General features: G+C 37.9%; 1 protein-coding gene across 1 annotated transcript in view; it reads right to left on the minus strand.

Annotated features, from left to right (window-relative positions):
• Exoc4 (exocyst complex component 4) overlaps positions 1-15,560 on the minus strand; it is a 756,055-nt gene that overhangs the window by 522,753 nt on the left and 217,742 nt on the right. The gene's annotated exons all lie outside the window — the stretch shown is intronic.

A 15,560-nucleotide genomic window follows, 5' to 3' on the forward strand; every position in this document is an offset into this window, starting at 1 on the left:
AGAATTGAAAATGTAAAACGGGATTTGTATAATGTCTAATAAATGTCTGTAGCTTAAAACAATTATGGGTTTTTTTGTTTTTTGTTTGTTTTTGTTTTTTGTTTGTTTGGTTTTGGTTTTTTGAGACAGGGTTCCTCTGTGTAGCTTTGGACCTTGTCCTGAAACTAACTCTTGTAGACCAGACAGACCTCAAACTCACAGAATTCACAGGCCTGCTTCCACCTCCTAAATTTAGGGATTAAAGGTGTGTGCCAGCACTGCCGGGCTTATTTTTTAAAACTAAACAATGCCTATTTCATCCATCATCATTCTATCCCTGCAGGTACTCAAGAGACATGTACACAACGTACAAAAGTGTCCTTAGAGTTACCGGGACGCTCTGAGTGAAATACTAGAAGGGCACTAAAGTGAGGATGAACTCCCCTGCAGCCACAGAATGAAATACTACACAGTAATAAAATGAAATAGTGTGCATGACAACAAAGAAATCCACAGACAGACAGACAGACAGACAGACACTATTTCACTATAGAGGAAGAGAAAGGGCAAGACAAAGTGACAGCATTAGGGAAAAAAATCAGGAATGTGTTGATAGTTGGGACTGAACTGACAAGAAGCAGGAGAAATCCCCCTCTCTGACAAATAGTTTCATCACTGTAAGCTGAACATCTAAGTACACCTTACACATTTTACTGTGAATAAAATAAAAAAAGTATTTTGCCTCAATAAAAAGTGAAATATAATGATGATAACATCAACAAAGAAAAATTTAAGAGGAAGGCAGTAAGAACAGAGAGTCTTTATCTCATAAATACTTTGTCAACTAGAGGTAAAAATCCTGTTTAAATTATCACTTATAAAATATTCGTAGCAATTATTTATTTCAAAGTATAAAATACTGCAAATATAATTTGAGCCTACACAGAAATCATTTAAAATATAGAAACACTATAAAATTAGCTAATTCTTCCCCTTGGGCAATATATTTGTTTTTGTTTAAATGTCCTAGACACCAGAAAAAAAAGAACCATACTGACATACATGTGAGAGATTTACATGTAATTCCATAATTTATAACAAATTCATTTACATTATAGACACTATATCAACTGAGTTAAAAGATTAAATAGTTTTGGATATGGTTGAAGTCACTCATTAATTCAGATGCTAATTAACGTTTAAAGCAAAATATCCCTGATTAGAACTTTTGTTTTGTTTTGTTTTGTTTTGTTTTGTTTTTTTTTTTTTTTTGGTTTTTTGAGACAGGGTTTCTCTGTGGTTTTGGAGCCTGTCCTGGAACTAGCTCTTGTAGACCAGGCTGGTCTCGAACTCACAGAGATCTGCCTGCCTCTGCCTCCCAAGTGCTGGGATTAAAGGCGTGCGCCACCACCGCCCGGCTGATTAGAACTGTTTAAGAAGGGATTGAACGATCCTCAATAAGAGTCTCAGGGTCTAAACAGTATACATAGTCAAATTCAGTGAATGGTTTGATCCATTAACAATTTTGCTTCTATCAGTCTTTCTTAAGCAAGCATGCTGAAAGAAATGATATCCATTTTGCATGCCTCCCAAGCTAACTTAAACTTCCATCGCAGATTAACTATTACTATGACTGCTTGACTCAGTGATGATAACGTTCATGTACAGCAATATTCAGGTAGGTAGATGGCTACTAAAACGTTACTTCTAAGAGTGCCTGTGAAAGTGGATTTGTAAGAAATTACAATGTGAATCCCTGGAATAGGAAAAGAAAAACTTCCTAACCAAGGTATCATCAAATCCATGAAGAGTCATAGCAGAACATAAGAAACAGTATTGAGGCACCATTCCTGCTTGAGCACAGTCTCTGGCACTCCCAATTCTCTTCTATGCCAACAATCAGAATCTAACTGACTACTGCATCCCCGCCCCCATCCATCCTTCCATCCATTTATCTATGACATTTCATCAAAAATCTGATAGAAATCTTTTTGGAAATTTTATGGCCCTAATTTGATTTTATAGGAAACAAAGCAACATACAGAAGAGATAATCTGAACATCACCCATATAGTAAGTCTGATCCAGAAACCACAATCTGGACCTCTAACTAGCCTTAAGATACTGGTTTGAGGAGCAGATAAACAACAAATGATTTAGAGCCCAAGAACCTGGAACTTTCCAGATGAACAAGCTTTGCAGGAATAATTTTAGTTCTTTTTCTTTTTTTAAATTTATTTATTCTACAAGCCAACTGCAGTTTCCCCTCCCTCCTCTCCTCCCATTTCCCCTACACCTCCTTTCTACATACACCCCCCATCTACCATGGGAGGTCAACAAAGCCTGGCATATCAAGTTGAGGCAGAGCCAAGCTTTAGTTCTTTTTTCAAGTGAGAAAAGTTGGTTAAGTAATATACACAATATTTCAGAGAAATTTAATTAAAAAATATTGGTTACTGGATTTTAACATTAATACTACAGAATGTATCTAGGAATAAAAATTTTAAAAGTTATAGAATTCAGAGACTAAAATTAACCCTGCAATCAATAGATAAATTAAAGCTTACAAAGAACAGAATAGCTTTTGCAATTCAAAAATAAAAGGAGGAAGAGGGTGAGATTATAGCCATAACTCTAACACTTCGGACTTAGGAGTAAAAACGGTGGTAGGTAATCACAAACTGCTAAGAGCCTAACATTTGAAGTTGGAGTAAAGACTAGTCATTAGATTAGATAGCTCTAAGCAAACAGAAACATGCAGTATCTTCACACTAATCTAAACAACAGACAATAAGATGGCTCAAAAACACAGGGGCACTTGCTGCCAAACCTGACCACCTGCGCTCAGTAGCCCACTTCCGCAGAGATACATACCTACGTGATAGAAGAAGGGAACCATCTCCTGAAAGTTACCACGCATTTATTTGTACGCATGCTGTGGTGTACATACACACACACAAACACACACATCTACATATGTATTGCATACATACACACACAAGAATGCACACATATGCATACATACAATAAGTAAATAAATATACAAATATATGAATAAAATTTTAAGGGGAATGTCTCTCTTATTTGCATTTCCTCATTTAACAAATGACATCATACCCAAGTCACCAGATTGGAAAACTGGTAATGAGCCAAAATGTGTATCTTATGCTCAAACACAACAAAGAATATCACGTCCAACTGATACTATTTTCAAATTAGCTTCTGGACCTCATGTCACTTGTCCTAAGAAGCTAGGATAGTCTTCGAGAAGCACAACTTGACTGTCACCACTTCCACTGCACTCACCTCAGTCTCCACACACTGACTAGATTCTCTCCTACAGGAACTGATCATCCATAAGGGAAATCCAAACCTTTAGAATATATTACATTTACATTATAGTATACTATATCATATTATAGCAGGTCTTTTAAGGTCTACTCATCTTTTTCCTTACCTAGGTCCAATCTTCCTCATGCACTTGCTTCAGCCAAAATAAAATGCCTGGAATTGCAGGGCAGACTCCCCCATCTGTGTACTCAGGTATATCCTCTCCATAACAGACACATTTGGTCAGTTAAACTCACTTGGTCAGTTGGTTAGCTCATTTCCCAGTGTAGGAATAGAGTTCTTCCTTTGTTCCATAACTTTCTCAAAAAATATTCTCTTCTCCTTTGTCATTAGAACTCTGACTGTCTTCATGTGTGCCTCCCACAAGTGCCTACTACACCTCCCTAGGTGTAGGGGAGTAGGGGCTCTGGGGTAGATCCAAAAATATGGCTGATCTAGAAATACTGATGCTACCTTGTTACTATGAATGTGGCAAGTGACAGAACCCCTAGAAAAGGGCAGGTAAATGTTGTTAGTATCATATTACAGGTAAGTAAGCAATCTAGAACTTAGAAACCTAAAACAAGTGGTCCATGCTGCATAAGTATAATGAGCAATAGGTGCTCCTCCATTAAGTCATAACATTCCACAAGTCGCTCAAAGCACTAGAGCTACACCAATGCTCTAACACATGAACATCACTAACCATCTGAACAGGGATATGTAAATTGGTTAACTGATGCAGAAACCAGACATTAATGTGCAAACAAATAGGGACTTATTTGAGCTAAGTGGGCATGAATATGCAAATGAACTGGCTGCAATTCAGTAGATGTCATCACAATTCTAGGAGTGAACATCCTATATTATGACTAGTACAATATTCATGCAGCATTCATACATGCTATCATATATTACTGTAGTATGGCTTTTTGAGTTTAAATTTGTGGGGAAGCCAAAGCAACACGATGCATATTTTCATTCACACCACACATCACGAGCTGGAAATCAGATGTGAACACAAAGAATTCTGGCATCTCTATATAGTACCAAACTGCCACCATTACTTCCAGTCTAACTGAACATTTTATTTTTACATCAAGGTGCTTTAGAAATTGGTTAAGCTGATACTTCATGATATGACCCCTTCCAGTACGTCCAGCCTGGCCTCATATACCATACACAATCTCAAAGAATAATATAATAGTTGCATATAAAAGTGTCACTTTTCCTATATGGATCTTTATAAAGTTGTATAGCAATACAACTTGAACAACAGCCAGAAAATTCACTGGATGCTTATAATTAGTAATTGTTCATATGCTAATTTCTTTATCTTCCTATCATTGCCTCTCCAAAACTACTCCTTAATCTCGTTTGAATGCACAGTGGCAACTACTCTGGTGTCTTCTGCATCACCTGTTTCCCAAAAGTAACAAATTGGAATGATTATAAACCAATCTATTCAAACTGAGCTCCCTAATTAATAGAAAAAACTAGGTCATGGTCTGAACCCTCACACCTGCTATTGGAGATCCTTCTGTTTATGTTTTGCTTTCATTGGTTAATCAATAAAGAAACTGCTTCGCCTGATAGGGCAGAACTTGGTAGGCAGAGAAGATATAACTGAATTCTGAAAGGAAAAAAGCAGAGTCAGAGAGCCGACATGGGGCCACCAGGTAAGACATGTTGAATCTTTCCCAGTAAGCCACGACCTTGTGGTGATATACAGATTATTAGATATCGGTTAAATCAAGATGTGAGAGTTAGCCAATAAGAGGCTAGAAATAATGGGCCAGGCAGTGATTTAATTAAGACAATTTCTGCGTGGTTATTTCAGGTGTAAGCTAGCTGGGCCAGGACAAACAAAGGGCCCCACCCTCCTCATGCAACACACACTCTTTACCATATTTATTCATGCTGGCCCAACAGCTGAAATGCCTGCCCCTCCTCCATCTGAAAAGACTCCGCATAGATGAAAAGCTCTCTGCCTTCTCTAGCACTTGCATATGCATACATACAACTCCATGCAGTGAGTAACAAGGCTGACATTACTTTTTGGCAGGAAAACTTAACTAGAAACCAAGTAGGATTGGAAGTAAAGAAATAATAATAATAACAATAATAATAATAATAAATGCTAGAGATTTAACAGAGAATTTATCCTCTCTTAGGTGGGATGGTAGCTCTGACCCAGTAAGTCCTCAGTGGTGTGGAACTGCAGGAGATGAGAACTGGGATCCTTCTGTTTTTCACCTCTATGATCTTCATAGTATCCTCGTGTCTGCATTATCTAGGAATCTCCTCACCACATTCCAGTATACGCATGTTTCATATACATGCTGGGCTGGAAGAGGAGGAAAGGCTGTTCCTTCTTCTCCGTATGTGACCTGAAGTAACACACAATTTTCTTCCTCACATCCTACTGTCAAGAAATAAATCATATGCTTGTGGCTGGCTGCAGGCAATGTTTAGAATTCTTATATTCTATGTAGCCCTATGATTATGTAAATTCAGGAGCTGGATGAGAACAGATCCAAGGAAAAACAATGCTGGCTGTTAAATGTCAGTCTCTGTTACTTACAATCTCTTTCTTTTCTCTTACACGTTAAACGTAAAACTAGTCGAACTATTATTGTATCCTGAGGGTCTAGTGGGGTGCCTGACACAAGCGAAAATATCACAAAGTTGTACAGGACCCATAAATACACAGATACAGAAAACATAAGGTACAAACACAGTTTAACGATGACCACAACTCCGTCTTGGTAACCATGACACACTGCAGCAATGAGGAGATGACAGGCAAGTCAAGAGGACACATAGCTAACACAAACTATCTTCTGATGACCTATTTGGGTCATCTAAGAGCTCAGGAAACGATCACAAATTTGTGGGAGAAATGAGGTTTCAATGGGATACTACAGGTTTAGAAAGTCCCTCCTAACTCTCAGGAAACTCTAGATTTGGTATGGATTTCTACATGGGAACATCAAACTAGATAAATGGTGTTGTTTTAGAGCTTTAAAATTATCTTTTAATTAACTTCATTTTTATACTTTACATGAGATATATAACAAAGAAAATAGTATATTATGATTTTGAACATCAAAACAAAAATAAGAAAGATAAACAAGGCTCTTATTAGACAGGCTCGATTTACTCCAGTGGAGAACTTTCCTGAGTTTCTCCTGTTTGCCTCCTTAGCCTAGCTCCTGCATATTTTATTACTAAAAGAAGGCCACTCCAGTTCTTCTTACTTCTGACTGTCATCCAAATGAAATTATATATCTGTATATATTTGAATTTGTATGAAAAAGAGAGACAAGAGAGACAGACAGGGAACAGGTTTTCTTATGTAGCTGATTTTAATTGATTCAATGTACAATAGTTCATTTTTCATTACTACACATCACTCTATTGTATAACTCTATTGTACTTTATATATAACCTTCCTCCTGTTTATGAACATGCGAGCCATTTCTATGTTTTTTTCCTGACAATACTGCTATGATCAGTCTTCTGAATACATTTTACTTTTCAATTGGGGTTCTCGATTCATGAAATTTTTATTTTTTAAATGGAACTAGGAATAAATGCAATTTTTTCCTCCTTTTCTTTATAGATAATCAATTATCTCATCATCTTCGTTGATTTGTCGGTCTTTTACCAATCTGTAATGTTGTTTCTCTTTGTATTAAATTTCCATATATATGGAGATACATCTGCTTCTGTGAGTATATAAAGGTTGATCATGGCCATCCAGGTACCTAGACTGAATAAGGGAAAGGGCAAGTCGGGCAAAGGCCTAGGTAGATGGGCTGGTGAAACTATATACTGCTTATCAAACTATGCTAACTTTAATTTATTTTCTATTCTGAACTGTGGATTTAGACTGAAAAAAAAAGGATTCTACACTGAAAATAAATCCTGGAAAGTACTAGCCAGTGAATTCTGAAATATGTTCTAAGACTAAATTCTACTATTTCATTTTCTAGACACAGTACTACCTGCATGCTAGTATCAATTTCTTTTGAATTTTATTAATAGTTTACTTTATAAGGTAATTTCTCCCTTATACAACCCTCATTTTGAAAATATAAAATGGTCCTATGAGTTGTGCCTATTAGACAATCATAAGCTTGCTAATGGCCATTCTCATGAGTTCTAGTAAATACTGTGTTCACTATCTGCCATAATGGTTATAGTCTTTTCTGTTTTCTGAAAATGCTCACCTCAGTATAAACTGCACTAAGTAAACTATTTAAGTCTAAGAAGATGAAGGCAGGCATGAGATAGTGCACACCTAAAATCCCAACCTGCAGGCAGCAGAGACATAGCAATCTGAAACTCAAGGCTAGTGTGATCTATATGTACACCTTTCTGCACCGAAAATAATACCTAAGAAAAATAGAATAAAATAATTTATTTTACCTTATATTAAAAATGCATAATGCAAGACCACATTAGAATTTTTTTATATAAATTGCCTTTAAAAAAAGAGCTACTGAAGAATGAATGCTATGAATACACCTACATGGCTATAAACTCAGACATAGTAACAAGATCTCCACCTCCCCCATAATTCAATGAATGAATGAACACAATGAAATGTTTTAGTGTGAGGTACTTCATAATGACCAAGATTCTCATAACAAGAGAGGTCATCAGCATCACTTTGTGTTGACTGTCTTGATGGAGGAAGGTCATTGGTTAAATAAAGAAACTGCCTTGGCCCTGATAGGACAGAAAATTAGGTAGGCGGAGTAAACAGAACAGAATGCTGGGAGGAAGAAGAAGTGAGCTCAGACTCCATAGCTTTCCTCTCTGAGGCAGATGTGATGAAGCTCCGACCCAGGGTGGAGGTAGGCTAGAATCTTCCTGTTAAGCGCACCTCGTGGTGCTACACACATTAATAGAAATGGGCCAAGCAGTGTTTATATGAATACAGTTTGTGTGTTGTTATTTTGGGGCATAAGCTAGCTATTTTGGAGCAGGGCGGCAGGAATGCAGCCCGCAGCTCCCACTACAGAATGGCGCCCAAACCCGTGGACAACTGTATCCACAGAAAGCCTGAGAAAGCTTGGGAAAGAATAGAGTAAAGCATGTTTTCTTGGTAGCAGCAATTTCTTGGGTCTGCTATGCTTGCTAGAGGAAAGCAAGCGCTCTCATCTAAGAGAGGCTTCCTGACTCAGCTTTAGCTGCAAAACCCTGCAGCTCTTAAGAGGTCCTGCCACGAAACACTTAAATGGTGTTGATAAAAGCTGACTGCATGCTTGTTTGTTTTCAGCAGTAGCAGGAAAAAAGCTGAGTTGTTTTAAAATGCCGGCTTTCTGGGCCGTCCTGCCAGGGCAAACTCTGACTCAGGCAGGCAGTCTGAATGAGTGTGGTCTGTGAGCAGAATGGTGCGGCTTGCTTGCTGATGGGAACCTTGAAAAGCCATAGACTTGTGGCAATAAACGTGGCTACAGCCGGTATCTCCGCCATGAGGCTGGAAAGCTAAGGAATGGGCTGGATCCAGTCGTCAAAGCCATGGCTTTAACCCTCTCATTAAAGATTCATGTAGTCAGAAAAAAAGAGAGATACAGTAAAGAGAGATTCAAAGAAAAAAAGAAAACTTTTAAATGATTTACAGTGTGTTAAAAATATATGCAGGCTAAAAGTTAAAGTTCTTAAAGTTAAAAAAAGGGAAGAATGAGAATAGTTGGGTGTGGTAGTACACACCTTTAATCCCAACACTTGGGAGGCAGAGGTAGATTGACCTCGGAGTTGAACTCTGTGACTTCAAGGTGTGGTAGCACACCCCTTTAATCCCAATGCCTGGGAGGCAGAGACAGGCGGATCTCTGAGAGTTCAAGGACAGCCTGGTCTACAGAGTTATTCCAGGACAAAGATATACAGAGAATATAAAATAAAAGTAAAAATAAACGAAATAGAGGTTAAAATAAAGCCGCACAAAGATGGAAAATACACAGAGAATCTTGATACTGTATGCTGTTATGCTCTCTTTGACTTGTTTTAATGGTGAGGAAAGAGCAACATCTGCTAAAAGATATTTGTTTATAAATGCTGCTGAACTAATCCAAGATAGATATTTTGAAAATACCTTGACTTCAGAATTTGGATCTAAGGATACGATACTTTGGAAAAGAGATTCTTCTTTTGTTTTCACAGAGGATGCTACCCTATGGATTGCTTCTGTTCCAATATGGTATGATAGACCACACCCTCCTAAAGGGTTGCTGTGAACACCTTCAAAAAATTACTTCACTCAACTGCCGACTGAGATGAACCTGGCACACAGGTTACACCATGAAAGATCTGATTAACAGCGCGCCCATACAGCAGGAAGCAGTTTGGAGAGAAAAAACTGCGTCCATATTCCCAAATATTGTTTATAAATGTTCTTTTATATTTAAAGGGGGATATGATATAGATATGAATAATTTGCATTAGTATGTATTTTAAGGTCAATTTTGTTATATGTATTTCTGATCTTGATTAAGGTATTGTGATTGTGTAGTTCATTTAAAAATGGAAGAAGAAGAAGAAGAAGAAGAAGAAGAAGAAGAAGAAGAAGAAGAAGAAGAAGAAGAAGAAGAAGAAGAAGAAGAAGAAGAAGAAGAAGAAGAAGAAGAAGAAAGTAGAAGCAGTAGTAGTAGTGGTGGTGGTGGTGTAGCAGTTCAGGTCAAAGAGTCCAGTTTTCCTTGATGCCAACACTCCTATACTATGTAGAGCAAAGTCTTTTAGGAAAGCCAATTCTCCAGTATTTGGAGCTTTGCAGTCTTTTAATGTCACAATTAAAGAAATTTCACTCCTTAAATTGACAGGAATAAAGCTGGTACTCCAAAGGTAAGATCACTGAGCACAAACACGAAGCTGAGTAGTGCCAAGACAAAAAGGAAACTAATCAAAACAGTATACATTTCTACTTGAATCAATAGCCATTAATATACTCTACCCATTCATAAGTCTTATTATCTTGAAAACTAAGGGAAGATAAATCACAGGATTTAGATTATGGTTTATTAAACCTTTTATTCAAATTTCTCAAGTAGATTAACTTATGCCTACCAACAAGGAAATAAAGATAAAGACTTTCTTCACTCTGATGTGTAAATATCTGTAAGCAGATTATTAAAAAAGTGCACACACACAAAATTTTGTATGATTATGTATGGCAAATACATGTTCCATTATCACAAGTTCTCATCCTACATTTTTTTTTTTTTTTTTTTTTTGGTTTTTCGAGACAAGGTTTCTCTGTGGTTTTGGAGCCTGTCCTGGAACTAGCTCTTGTAGACCAGGCTGGTCTCGAACTCACAGAGATCCTCCTGCCTCTGCCTCCCGAGTGCTGGGATTAAAGGCGTGCGCCACCACCGCCCAGCTCATCCTACATTTTAAAGAGCCTAAATTAATATGAGCTTTATCCTGGGCATTGTACTGCAACAATAAATAGTGAGATTTGAAGTCGAGGTGGAAGGAGATATAGACTAACAAGTTAAATGTAAACAAGACGTGCTGAATAAGATGTCATGACAGAAATTTTTTAATGTTATGTTCCATAATTACAGGTGCAGAAGGATAGAGATCAGGGAATTGTCATGTAATGGGCAGGAGACACAGATATAGAGGTCTACTATTTCTAGACACTAGATAAAGCCACGACTGGACTGATGACAGTTCAGGAGAATTATAGAGTGAGCAGAGAAGAAATCCCAGGACTGAACACTGAGAAAAGTTCTTGAGAATCCTCACAAAAACATGAGAAGTCAAAAATGACAAATAGCAGCTGAAATAAGAAGAAGACAAATGCAGAAGAGTGAGAGCAAACACAGGAGTCTGCCATGATGGAAGTCGCTGTGACCTGGAGGAACACCAGCTCAATGGACTAGAGTTGAGAGAAGAATCTTGACGCAAAAATAACCTTCCCTAGGTGCTAACACTTCAAGCACTACTTTAATTTAAATTGATATTATTCTAATTTTCCCACAGTATAAACTTCTAACTTAATAGTCTTAGCATCTGTATAAATAGCTAGAATTTGAGAAAGCTAATTGTTATGTCAGAAAATGAGGCACAGTGATTAAAGTAAGCTATTTACTCATGAGTAGCAGTAGTTTGATTTTCTCAACCCTCACATGGTAATGTGTTCATCAATTATAGTATTCTGCACATTAACACATTTTAAAAAGCTATATTCAAGCTAAATGTTCATTAAAACTAAGATCCATCTTTACCTACAACAATGCTGTCTAAGCAATACAATGGAGCAGTGGGGAGCCTCACAACAACAGGAAGCCAATGATTAACATAGACATATATACAGTTTAGATTCAACCTGTTATCTCACACACTTTGAAGTAGCTCCCCCACCTCCTCAGTCCTGACTGCCAACAGCAGGCTATATAATTAACCATCTGTACCAGAACGGTAAGAGCCAATTGAGATGGGCTGATAGTACCAAAGAAATCTCATTTTTAAATTCATTTTCTCCCTAGTGCACTGTTAGTCTAAGGAACATTTTTAATTGCATGATAAATCTAACACGTTGGCAAGATCTTAACTTTGTAAAACTTGAGCTTTTTAATGTCACTTTGATAGTTGTTATGGTTGATTTCTTAGCTGCTCTCTTGCATTAGAAGGAAAAGCCGATGACCCCATGAACCAAAACACTGGGAGGAGAAGCCTGAAGCCATGTGCCTTAATAGAAGAGTCAGAAATCTTGGCCAGTCTCTTATGATTTGACTGAACTACTCAATTAGACTTTTTCAAGGGTGAGCTGTGGTCCTTAGAACAGCCATATTAATTAATGAATATCTGAAAAGAAACAGCCATTCTTTGGTGTAGGAGGTCCTTCTGTATTTGTGTTGCTTTCACTGGTTATTAAAGAAATTGCCTTGGCCTAGTTGACAGGGCAGATCTCAGGTAGGCAGAGAAGACAGAACAGAATTCTGGGAAGAAGGGCAGAGTAGCAGATGCCACGAATCTCTGGCCTGAGACTAGTGCTGGTTAGAATCTTTCCCAGTAAGCCACAACCTTGTGGTGAACAAAGATTAATAGAAATGGGATAGATCAAGAAGTAAGAGCTAGCCAAGAAGAGGCTAGATATAATGGGCCAGGCAGTAATTTAATAACCACAATGTCTGTGTGGTTATTTCGGGGACTAAGCTAGTCAGGTGGCAGAACACGGCCCACTCCCTCTCATACAACAATTCTTAAGATAGAAAATAGGTGTGATTTTTTTTTTCCTACTGAATTAATAGTGCTCATCAGAAAAGCTTTTGCTCCTAAAACAAACACCATCAAACCTTTACATAAGCTAGTCAGCTGATCCATGTCCTCACCAAGCACATGAGATGTCAGGAGACTACAGTAGTTTTTTTGTTGTTTTTGTTTTTTTAAATTTATTTATTATGTATACAACATTCCTTCCATGTATGCTTGCAGGCCAGAAGAGGGCACCAGATATCATTATAGATGGTTGTGAGCCACCATGTGGTTGCTGGGAATTGAACTCAGGACCTCTGGAAGAGCAGTCAGTGCTCTTTACCTCTGAGCCATCTCTCCAGCCCCCACTACAGTAGTTTTTAATGGCTATCAAGAACATGATACATTTGCTAACTATCTTTCCTCTCTCGTAACTGAAGATATTCCTAAAATCATGAACACACTTTGTACAAAAGACTTCCGCTAGAAAGTCCTGTATTTCAGTGAGTGTTTTAAAGGATGGGAAAATTTGATTAAAGTGATTCTTCCATTTCCTATCTTGTAACTTAGTTGTTTCTTTTTCCCCCTACTTAGATAAAGCAGTTTCCTCCAGGACCTGGAAGTTTAAGAGCAATGTTTCTACTTAATAAAGCTTATGTGTAATGTAACTACAAAGAACAAAAACTCATGTATGGTCCCTTTCCCTTAAACTTAAAAAGGCATGTAAACCTACCTGAAAGATAAAAACTGTCAATGGCCACAACACCTGTTAGGGTTCTTCCTCCCACCAAGGTGAACTCTCTATCCTATCCTACACCTTAACTGGCCCTGTTCATTCTGCCAGTCAGCCAGTGTTTAGGTACATCTGTCCTTAAACGTGCTACAAGAAACACCAGAAATAGATAGCAAATCATTCAAGAAGCTTACAGCATTGTCATAAACTCTGACAAGTAAGCACTGGCCCTTGATAAAATATGGAACACACTCACAAATACAACACAAGAGAAAGATGTAGCAGTGAAGCACCAAACAGCAACAGCAGGGTCACAATCCAAGAGTGTATACATATGAGAAACAGACTAGGAAATGGAGCGGGAAGCAAGGAATAAGTAAGGAAAATAAGTAACACTAAGTAGAATTCATTCTTTTTTTTTTTTTATTTTTTTTATTTTTCAAGACAGGGTTTCTCTGTGGTTTTGGAGCCTGTCCTGGAACTAGCTCTTGTAGACCAGGCTGGCCTCAAACTCACAGAGATTCGCCTGCCTCTGCCTCCCAAGTGCTGGGATTAACTACTATGGTGCAGAGATGGTGTTAGCAGAGGAGACTGTGCTGAGCACAGAGATCCTACATATGTTCTATAATTTCTACTAAATTTTGGAGTGACCCTAAAACTGCCCTTTAAAATATTTATTCATTTTTTTTAAAAATTAAATGGTCAGGGATTAACTTTGGAGGAGGACTTGTCACCGTTCAAGAGTTTAATGTATTCAGACTCCAAGAAGCATATCAGGAAGCATAACAACTTAATGGTAAATGAATAAATGTTGCTATGCCAATCTCACTCTAATACATAGATCGTATTTCTAGACTTTTACTTCTGGTTCGTATGTTCTTTTTTTTTTTTTTTTGGTTGGTTTTTCAAGGCAGGGTTTCTCTGTAGCTTTGGAGCCTGTCCTGGAACTAGCTCTTGTAGACCAGGCTGGCCTCAAACTCACAGAGATTCGCCTGCTTCTGCCTGCCAAGTGCTGGGATTAAAGGCGTGCGCCACCACCGCCCGGCCTGGTTCGTATGTTCTTGGAGCAATTACTATGATGCAATATGAGAGAGCACAAAAAGGTTTTTTGAGAACATTTGTACGTTAACAGGTTAGTAATAGAGGTGGAGATAGGATGACTAAGTAGTAGTCTTAAAACCCAGAAAGGCTGACTGGTGATCTAAGAAAAACCTATGATGAGTCTGACCAACCAAGTTAACTGTGGAGGCTACTCACAGCAGAATAATCAAAGTATTCCAGTGTATCCAAGACTGTAAAAGTCTTCATATCCTTCTCTCTTAAGTCCAGAGTTCTAAAGTAATCATCCCATTCTCTGAACTCCTCTAATAATTCTATTCATAAAATTTGACTAGTTGTTAGTATGTATGTCTCCATACTGTTGTTGCGGTGTCTGTTTAGGGTATGTGTATGGTCATCCCTATAGATAACAATACCGAGAGATGTTCAAATCTCTTACATAAAGTGATACAGGATCTAAACATGACTTACAAACATCCACTATTGCTACTTTAAAGCATCTTTATCTTATAATACCTAATATAATACAAATGCTATAGAAATAGCTGTCCTCTTGTAGTATTTAGGCCATGACAATAGAGCCATATACATGTTCGGCAAAGATGCAATTTCATAAAGAATATACAGATATGGTGGGCTGAATGTGCCCACAGACGTGTGAACACGTCTCAATATCTGACCTAGACCTTAAAGCTCCATCTTAAATTTCTTTGAATTGGACTTTTATTTCTTCCAATACCTACAATGCTTAGGAGATCCTCACAAATCCATCTTCATAGATTAAATTTATCATGGTTAGTGTGGTAGTTCAAATAGAAATGGCCCCATAGGATCACATATATGATACCTGATTGCTTGATCATTAGGGAGTGGCACTATCTGACAGGGAGTAGGAGGTGTGGACTTACTGAAGTAGGTCTGTCACTGAGGTTGGACTTTGGGGTTTCAGATGCTTAAGCCAGACCCAGTATCACTGACTTCCTGCTGCCTGCTGTTCCAGATGTAGAACTCTCAGCTCCTTCTCCAGTACCATATCTGCCTGTGCACCTCCATGCTTCCCACCAAGACGATAACAGACTAAATATGTGAACCTGCAAGCTAGCCTCAATAAATGTTTTCCTTTATAAGAGTTACCAAGGTCATGGTGTCTCTTCACAGCAACAGAAACCCGACCAGATACCTAAGAAAGTTATTATCTATTTTTTGTCACTAAAGGAAATGTCATCAACCTTGATTTTTATTTTATTTAT

The sequence above is a fragment of the Chionomys nivalis genome, chromosome 1 (genome assembly GCF_950005125.1).
Source record: "Chionomys nivalis chromosome 1, mChiNiv1.1, whole genome shotgun sequence".
In the NCBI taxonomy this organism is placed as follows: domain Eukaryota; kingdom Metazoa; phylum Chordata; class Mammalia; order Rodentia; family Cricetidae; genus Chionomys; species Chionomys nivalis.